Source organism: Momordica charantia (genome assembly GCF_013281855.1).
Source record: "Momordica charantia cultivar OHB3-1 chromosome 8 unlocalized genomic scaffold, Mcharantia_2.0 BLBB01000008.1, whole genome shotgun sequence".
Taxonomy (NCBI): domain Eukaryota; kingdom Viridiplantae; phylum Streptophyta; class Magnoliopsida; order Cucurbitales; family Cucurbitaceae; genus Momordica; species Momordica charantia.
In genome coordinates this window covers 15,691,414-15,701,544 of record NW_028275166.1, presented here as the reverse complement: position 1 = coordinate 15,701,544, position 10,131 = coordinate 15,691,414, and the positions used below count along the sequence as shown (strand labels likewise).

At 43.9% G+C, this 10,131-nt stretch overlaps 1 pseudogene; it reads left to right on the top strand.

Moving 5' to 3' along the window:
• The first annotated feature begins 5,751 nt into the window (after positions 1-5,751).
• Positions 5,752-8,033, top strand: LOC111024460 (dirigent protein 9 pseudogene; annotated as a pseudogene).
• The last annotated feature ends 2,098 nt before the right edge of the window (positions 8,034-10,131 follow it).

The window sequence follows — 10,131 nt, the reverse complement described above, 5'->3', positions numbered from 1 at the left end:
ACCTTGCCCAAATACTTCTCCATTTGGGTGTCTTTGGCTTGGTACTCGTCCTTGACCTGGCTCACAACCAGCTGGGAGTCACTGAAGACCTTAACACAAGAGGCCCCCAATGCTCGAGCGATTCGCAGGCCGGCGATAAATGCTTCATACTCTGCCTCGTTGTTAGAAGTCCGGAAGCTGAACCGCAAGGCATACTCGAATCGCTCACCCCCTGGTCCGAGCAAGAGGATCCCGGCTCCGCACCCCTTCTCATTGGAGGATCCGTCGACATATACTGTCCACGGTAGGTCGGACTCGCTCAGCTCGGAAGGTGGTGTGAGCTCGGCTATGAAATCTGTCGCTGCTTGTCCTTTCAACGCAGTTCTAGGTTCGAACTGGATGTCGTACTCACTTAGCTCCATTGCCCACTTCATTAGGCGACCAGAAGCTTCTGGCTTATGGAAGATGCTTTTTAGGGGCAAGTTAGTGAGCACCACCACCGTATGGGCTTGGAAGTATGGTCTAAGTCGTCGGGCCGAGGTGACCAAAGCGAGAGCCAACTTCTCCATCTGATGGTATCTAGTCTCGGCTTCGGTCATAGCCTTGCTTGTGTAGTAGACCGGGTTTTGCCGCGCTTCCTCTTGCCTGATTAGGGCCGAGCTGACGGCACTGTCAGACACTGCTAGGTACAATTGGAGCTTGTCCCCCGGCATGGGCTTGGTAAGCAAGGGTGCCGAACAGAGGTAGCTTTTCAATTGCTGAAACGCTTGCTCGCACTCCGTTGTCCATTCAAACGGCCCTTTCTTTCGTAAGACCTTGAAGAAAGGGAGGCACTTATCTGTCGACCTTGAAACAAACCGGTTCAGGGCCGCAATCCTGCCGTTGAGGCACTGAAGCTGCTTCAGCGTTTTAGGTGCCTCCATCTCGATCACGGCTTTAATCTTTTCGGGGTTGGCCTCGATTCCCCGGTTGTTCACCATGAAGCCAAGGAATTTTCCCGAGGTGACCCCAAAGGCACATTTAGCAGGGTTGAGCTTCATTTGATACGCCCTCAGCACCTCGAAGGCTTCGACCAGGTCGGAGAGATGCGACTTAGACTGCTTGCTCTTGACAAGCATGTCGTCCACATACACTTCCATATTCCGGCCGATCTGCTTGGCGAACATTTTGTTCACCATTCTCTGGTAGGTCGCTCCTGCGTTCTTTAACCCGAAGGGCATGACCTTGTAGCAGTACAGACCTTGGTCTGTTATGAAAGCGGTATGACCCTCATCCGGGACATGCATCTTGATTTGGTTGTACCCAGAGTAGGCGTCCATGAAGGTGAGCAGTTCGTGCCCGGCTGTGGCGTCCACGAGCTGATCAATCCTCGGCAGTGGGAAGCAATCTTTCGGACATGCCTTATTTAAGTTCGTAAAATCTACGCACATTCTCCACTTGCCGTTAGATTTTTTAACTAATACAACATTGGAGAGCCACTCGGGATACGAAATTTCTCTTATGTATTCAGCTTTCAAAAGTTTGTTAACTTCCTCAACAATTACATCACTTCTCTCCTTGTTTATAGGTCTTCTCCTTTGTTTCACAGGTCGGAAGGATGGATCTATGCTGAGGCGATGCGTCATAATTCGCGGGTCAATGCCAGGCATGTCCACATGGGACCACGCAAAGAGTCCGAGTTGGATCTGAGGAAGTGGATTAGCTCCTCTCTGTCGGTGGCCCCCAGCTTGGTTCCTATGCTTACCTGCTTCTCGGGACTAAGCAGAGGAACAAGCTCGAGCTCCTCAGTGGGTGCGGCAAACTCCTTCCTCGGCAGGTCGGCCTCGAACTCGAGCGTCCCATCCCTGAGAGTTCCGAGGGCGCAGACCGATGAGCCTTTGAGTGCGGCGGCATAGCACTCCCTCGAAGCGGTCTGTTCTCCTCGGACCGTGCCCACGCCATTAGGGGTGGAATACTTCAAAACTTGATGAAGTGTTGAGGGGATGGCCCGAAATGAGTGGATGATGGGTCTCCCAAAGATGGCGTTATAGGCCGATCTACCGTCAACCACCACGAACTCGGCCATTTGAGTGACCCGAGTTTGGTCCTGCCCCAGCGTGACCGGCAAGTCGATGCAACCCTCTGGGATGACCGATTCTCCAGAGAACCCAACCAGCGGCGTCGGGCTTCTCTTCAATTGCGACCTCGTCCAGCCCAAGGCGAGGTAGGTCGGTAAGGACAGGATGTTAGCGGATGCGCCCCCGTCTACCAGCACTCTCCTGACCACCACATGATCAATCAAGGGAGCAATCACAAGGGCATCATTGTGGGGCAGGTGGACCTCCTCCAAGTCTGCACCGTCGAAGGTGATTGGGCAGGTCGGCCCCTTCTCCCTGATGATGCACACCTCGCGCCTGGCTGCACGGGCTAACTCCTTTCTTTTATGTCCGGATTGACCCCCGCTTGGCCCTCCAAAAATGGTATTGATGACCGCAGGTCGGTCGGCGCGCCTGGGTGGCGTCCTTGAACGCTTCCGCTCTTCCTTTTTCTCTGCTGAGCTGGTCCTGGGCTTTCCCACGAACTTCTTGAAGTAGCCGTCTTGAATTAGATCCTCAATTTGGCGCTTCAATTCCCAGCAGTCCGACGTGTTGTGGCCGTGCTCCCGATGGAAGCGGCAATACTTGCCCTTGCTGCGCCCCTCCGGGGCTCCCCGAAGTTTCTCCGGACGCTTGAGTAGTTTTTTCATTCCAGAATCCTCGATGTTCGTTAGGATCTCGGAAATTGGAATCGTGGTTGGGGTGAAGCGCTCGTAAGGCCGGCTCTGCTAGGTCCGTTCTCCACCCTTCGATACTCAGGTCGGCCATTGGAGAAGGATCCCTTGTCCTTGGACTTGGGATCTGCCCTTTCATCTTTTCCACTTCTGCCCCGGTCGATCTTTCGTTCAGGTCGGCCGGTTTTGGTTCGGAGGAGCTCTTGTCCATCGATGACTTTCTTCGCCTTCTGGAGTACCTCGGCGAAGGTGGCCGGGGCCTCCTCTCCAAGCTTCACCGTGAGGGCTTCGTCGGCTAGACCGGTGAGGAAATAGCACATGGCCGAATCATCGGAGCAGTGTGCAACCTTCAACTGTTCCTCCTGGAATCTGGTGACATACTCCCGCAGCGTCTCACCCTCCTTCTGCCTGATGGTGGCGAGATGGGTCGCTGTTTTTTTGTCATAGTGTCGAGAAGAGAACTGGGCGAGGAACTCCCTTCTCAGCTGAGAGTAGGTCGAGATCGACCTGGCTGGCAGTCTCCGGTACCACAATCGCGCGCTGCCAGTAGGCGCAATCTGGAAGGCGCGGCACTTGATTGCGTCTGATGCCGCTTGGAAGTACATGAGGCCTTCAAAGACCTCAACATAGTCCTTGGGATCCTTCGTCCCGTCATAAGGCTTCACGGTAGGAGCTTTGAACTTCGGAGGGATTGGTGCTTCCAAAACGTCCGAGGTTAAAGGAGATTCTCCGAAGTCGCCGTCCTTCAGTGAATCGTCTTTCTGCTCACATTTGGCCTTTAAGGCCTCCACCTGAGCATCGAGCTCCCCCCTCAGCTGGTCGAACTCCTCCCTTGTGATTATCCCTGCGGGATTGTGAGAGGATTCAGCCTGCTGGTTGGAGCTTTTGTGGGAGCGGGATGGTGACTGCCCTTTTCTGAGAGACGAGCCTCTCTTTCTGTTGAGATGCTCACAGAGGTCTCCCCTCTGGCGAGTGTACCCCTCACTCTCGTTGTCTTCGGGACGTTCTTCCTCGGCTGGGCCGAGGTGGGAACCCCTTTGCTCGCGTACGTCCATGCGCGTCACTCGATTTTCAGATCGGGACCCTGCGCCTGCAGCCAGCACCATTTCGTTATACATTGCCTCCATGGAGCGCATTTGTGTGCGCATTGCCTCCATCTCTCTCTGGAGCGCACCAAAGTTCTCGCTTGTTGGAGCCGGGGCTGGACCCCGGGCGCCCTTCTTAGAGGTCCCACCTCGGCCACGGGTGGCCCTGGACGTCCTCGGGTGCGCAGGCGGTAGGGTAGGCGCGGTGATCTGTGCCGACCTGCGGAGAGGTTCCGCTGCTAGGCCGTCGTGACCTTGCTCCTCTACCGCCGCTGCTCCGACCTCCCTCTGGTGGGCATCGCTGGCAGCTAGAGTCCTTCGATCCGCCGTATTGGTCGAATTCGCTGGTTGAACCATGTTCACTCGCGTGTTGGTTTAAAGGAATTGGGATGACGTAGATTGTCAGTCGTTCCCACAGACGGCGCCAAATGTTTATGCAAAGATGTGCACAACAGTGTTCCTGATTGTAGCTCGAACTCGGCCTCCGTACCGACCTGAACCTTTGGGCAGACCTGCACAAAAAGGTGAGCACTCCGACGATCAAGTCAGTACAGGTCGGATTCCAAGTTTAGTTCGAAGCCAGAAATCATCGTACCTGATCGGGGAGTGAGGTCCTCTACTTATGGGTGGTAGTCCTGCTAATCTCGCGATGGTTACACCCGGTAATCTCGGGACCAACGGTTACACCCGGTAATCACGCCGTAGACAGTTGCTCACATCGGCCCCTACCGAGCTCCCTGGTAGGTCAGACCTGGGCCAGGTTCACCTCGGCCCTCATACTTGGCTTTCGCCGGCGTTGGTGGCAGCCATCTCGGCTAACCGAGCTGGGCATGACTCATGGGCCATCTTGGAGCACCAATAGGGGTCCTCCACGTGTCCAGGGTATTTTCATCCCCAAACATCATACACTTCATTTACATACCAACTGTATTATCCTATCTAAAATCATTCTCTTTGAACTATTATGAAAAAAAAAAATTGACACGATTATAATATGAAAAAAGAATATGCCACCCCAGCAGCACAGAATTTTTCACAATCGCAAATTGCCCCAATCAAGAGATTTCGAGCTCTCTTTTTTACTTCTGGCTCATCAAGAATCCTTCACTAGTGGGCCCCACAAACCTTTTGACAAGGCCCATTAGTAAGTCCAGCCCACAATCCCAACTCCTTTGTCAGGTGATTCCTCTTTTTGCCATGGGCATCACTGCGATGATTTCACCAAATTGATCCGGCCCATGACCTCAAGTCTTTGTTGGCCCATCCTCGTTTTAGCGAACTTCTTAATGTACAAAATTTGAGTGCTTAAATTCCAAATTTTTATAGTGCATAAATATGATCTATAAATATATATTTTAAAGTTAAACACTCATTTTTAGAATAAGAGCTGACATAAGTTTAGCTCATACGGTACGGTAATTGACACATTTCTCAACTAAAAAGTCGTGAATTCGAATACCCCAAATCTCACTTGTTGTACTAAAAAAGAAAGGTATTTTTAGAATAAAATATTTTAATATTTTACAAGTACTTTACCATTTTCAAAGTTACGTTTATTTTATCAAAATCCTCCATTTTATCCAAAGGCTTCGGAATTGGATCAATGTTTGAGCAATTAGGCTATAAGCTAAGCATTCGAGATATTCAAGCAGCCAAAATATCATCTTGTCACTTTCTTATGGCATTCAAAGTTAGAATTAAAATTTGAAAACTACCTCTATTTTATCTTCTCATTCATTTATCTCTCGCTTCTGTGTTGCGTGTGAAAATTGAAAACACACATGGTTAGATAGTAGTAAGTATTTATTTTGTCTACCTCCAAAAGTTTTAAACTTCAAATTGTATAATTGAGTTTGGTTATAAATTGTCAATGTAAATTAAGAGATCTGTTTAAATAATAGAAAAATGAATGTTTTCAAAAAAATAATACAAAAATGGAAATGAAGTGGGTAAAACAAAGGTAAAATTAAGGAATATTAGAATAAAGGATATATTGTTTAATTGAAATGGTTTAGGTAATTCAACTAAAACACATTAGGGAAAAAAAGACGTGTATAAAAAACTCCATCACATCCACTTCATTTACATCCTAACTATATATAAATATACCCCACTCTCGGATCATTTTCCTTTAACTCCCCAAATTAATGGCCAATCCAACCAAGTTTCCACTCTCTCTTCTTCATTCTCATCTATCTTCTGCTGACTCATCTAGAATCCTTCTCCACATGGCCCCATAACTTTTTGACCTGGTCAAATCCACCTGCTGCTATAGGCCCATTACTAAGTCCCAGCCCAGAACCTGCTCTTGTCATGGGCCTCACTGCGACTTCAATGATATCACCGAATGGACCCGGCCCACAACTCGGGTCTTTGTTGGCCCATCATCGAATCCTACATTGTCATTCTTCATGCATGATGTTTTGGGAGGGTCCCACCCATCTACCAGAGTGGTCACCGAAATCACAGCCCAATCGGACACCGCCGCCGCCGGCCTTCCGTTCTCCAAACCCAACAAAAACATCTTCCCTCTCCCCGGCGGAGTCCCACTGATCAACTATAACAAAAATTACAACAGTGGAAAAGTTTTGAGCGCTGGTCAACTCACGGCCATGGACGACGAGTTAACGGAAGGTGAAGAGTTGGGATCCGCCATTATGGGCAGAGGACAGGGATTCTACTTTGTTAGCTCTTTGGACGGCTCCAGCCATACCATAGCATTCACCGTCGTATTGCACCAACATAATCAAGACGACAACAAGGATGAGGATACGATAATCTTCTTCAGGGTCCATCGTAGAGTGTCGCTGGAATCGCCAATTGCGGTGGTTGGTGGTATCGGAAAGTATGAGAAGGCCGAAGGGTTTGCGATGATTGAGAATCTCCGCCGTCGGGAGAACCAACATTAGACGGAGAGGATACGATTGTCCATTTCACTGTTTATCTCTCCTAGTATTTCTTTTTCTTTTTTTTTTCTTTGGTGTTAAATAAATGAAGTTATTTCACCTAGGGTAATTTATTTTAATAGTATTTTTTGAACAATGATCAAACTTACCACCTCTAAGTGAGAAATATACGTCAATTATGCTCTTTTGAAGAGCATAGAACATCCACAACTGTTAGATAAAAATTAGAGAGCATAATTTATTGTCTCTCAGTTCTGGTAAAGGAGATTTTTGAAAAACTGAAGGTATTTTCAAAATAAATTGAAAAAAACGGGTGGGTTTTGAAGTATTTGGGTTTTCAGGGTGTTGCGTCTTTTTGAAAAACGCATTTGAGACTTTTTAAGTTAACTGACAGGATTCCATCAGTTGAGTCCTGACGGAGTTACTATGGATGCGTCTCTTAAAGAGACGTCTCTTAAAGAGACGCATCCGTATTGGAAATACAATCCACTTTTGGCAGTTCGGGGTGAAGAGGTTCCTCAAGGAACCTCTTGTGCACCACGATTCCAGTATTCCTTCTTTTATTTTTTTTATTTTTTTTATTTCCCTTAAAATTTCATTTTATTTCCCTTCAAAACTCCGTCAAGTTTTCATTCTTCCTCTCACTCTCCCATTTTTCCTCTCACTTTCACTTTCTCATTATTCACCCTCATTTTATCTTCACCATCACTCTCATTTTAATCCTATTTTTGTTTCTTTCCCTTCTTCCCTTCCATTTTTTGTTTCCTTCCTTTCTTCCCTTCCATTTTATCTTCACCATCATTCTTCTAAGGTAATTGTTAATTATTTTATTGTTAATTTTTTTAATTCTTAGTTTTATTATTAATTTTCTTTTGTTGTAGGAACCGTTCAAATTTAATAGAAATAGCAAACTTGGAGCGAGATTTTGTCTACAACATAGATCGTAGGAGAAGACGACAACGAACAGGAGCTAATATCCTTGATGATAATCCGAATGACCAAGAATAGGAATTAAGTTAAGTCTTAATTTTTTTCTAAGAATTTTGAAGTTTGTTTTATATATGATGGTTAAAAATGATAAATTCTAGCCTAATTAAGTTACGATCAAAGTTTTATTTATTAATTCAAACAGTTTCTATCAATTTTTATAATTTTCGTGAATTTTTTTGAAATATCCATTGACATCAATATTTTAAACCTTGCTTAGTTATGACAAAGATGTAAACATGATTATATTACACATAATTATAGAGAATTTGAAAAAAAATATATACCTTACAGGAAAAAATAGGGTTTTGTGGGTTTTATTCAATAGTCCGGAAAAAAGAAAAGAAGTAACAATATTAAACAAAAATTTACTTGAATAATTATGATCAATCAATATCGTAAATGTCAGAATTTAATTATATATTCATATTAAGATAAATTGAATATCTATATATACTCAATAGTAGGTAAGTATTAAATTGATAAAATTTAGCATAGAAATCTATTAGATACAAAATATTGAAATTTCACGAATCAAATAAACACCTCTAAAAAATTTAAATGTGGAACTTGTAATTTATTTATTTATTATCATTATTTTTTTCTTTTGGAATGGGTGACGGGTGTTTTTAGCAATGTTGTGTGTATAAATATATATATATATATGTATGGTATTTGTATAGCTGTGGATCGTCTCTAACCTTTCTTCCTGTAGAATGTGGTCGAAACACGTAAAACTTCTGAGCTTGGAACAACCATCCTTCGAAGAGTTGATTCCGTCGAACATCGATAATTCGACCTACAGCTTCAACAATGCACCAAATTCGACTGATTTGTATTTGACATATTGCAATCCAGAGGCCTCCACCTCTCACTCACCAAACCGATCAAATCGTTTATTTGTGGTTTAGTTCGGCTTGGTATGCCTACCATTTGTGGTTTATGTTTTTCTTTTTTAAAACTTAACTTTGCCCCCAAAATCGAGTCAAATCAAAATGTGAACATCCCAACTAGTGGATCGTCATCCTTCCATTAGGCTAAATGTTAAAAACGTGTGATTTGAAAACCTAAAGATCAAATAGAAATGAAACTCATAATCGAGGGAGTAAGATTATTTTAATAATAATAAAGTACAAAAGTGGTTGGCTTCACAAAGAGGAGGAGCGTTAGTATTTATTTCAGGTGTTGGTTTTTTTAGTAGACGATAAGAAACTTTTATTGTAGTCTATTATTTTGCGACTCAGCTTAATGGCTAGAGGGTAAGTGCAAGTGCACACTGTCACAAGTAATAATTTGGAAATATTCCAAGTTCGTTTTTACAGGGACTAGTTTTCTTTTAAAATTGATTTTGTAAATTGCTTGAATGAGCAATCGGGTGTGGGATAAAAATTGGTGAAATTGTTGGGAATATGAATTAAAAACACGAAGATTAAAAAGCCAATCCCTACTAAGATTTAGTTCGAAAATAATGAATTACACTTACCAAATGTGCTTGTAATTACGCTCAATTTATGCAAACTGGTTCAACTCCTATTCCATATCACTTTTGGTTTGTTTAAAAGTTTAGGCTAGTGTTTACAAATGTCTATACAACTCTAGAATCTTAAATGAATTAAATGACTGATAGAGAAAATACATACATGCGCAGCGGAAGTGAGCAAGAATCGAAATAACAATCTAGATGCATAATACAACCTAGGATTAAACATGCATGATCATACATTATGATGCTTAGAGATAAGTAGAGAAAAATACAAACCTTTGTAGCTTTTCAAAAATCTTCAAATAGCTCCAATGAAGGACCACCAAGAGATCTTCCTAGCTATTCTCAAGGCTTGGAATAGAGTGGTGGGACTCTTTTTAGAGAAGGAAAAAATTAGAGAAAAGTGGAGCTAAAAGGAGTTATGTAAGCTTTTTGAAAACACATCAAATGGCCAAAGGTTCCAAGAAATCTTGATGTTTGAACAAAAGTCTTCTTAAATAGGCAAATTACATGCAACTCTTGCATGTCAAAGTTCACCAAAAGCTTACAACACATATTCCACTCATGCATGGCATGACTAAGTGTCAAAATGCATGTCTAAGTTCACCAAAAGCTTACAACACACATTCCACTCATGCATGACATGGCTAAGTGTCAAAACGCATGTCTATGTTCACCAAAAGCTTACAACACACATTCCACTTATGCATGCATGGCTAAGTGTCAAAAAGTGGATTTTTGAGATTATTTAAATGTCCCACTCAACAAGTTAGTGGATATTTCCACCAACTTGGTTAAAAACATTATTTTAATCTACTTTAGTCAACCTTTGACTTTCTCTGGTGAAAGTCAACTATTTGACTTTTTCCAAAATCCGATGTTTGATGAAATCCATGCCTCCGATTATGAATCCGCATTCATAATTTTAATATTTAAATCCTA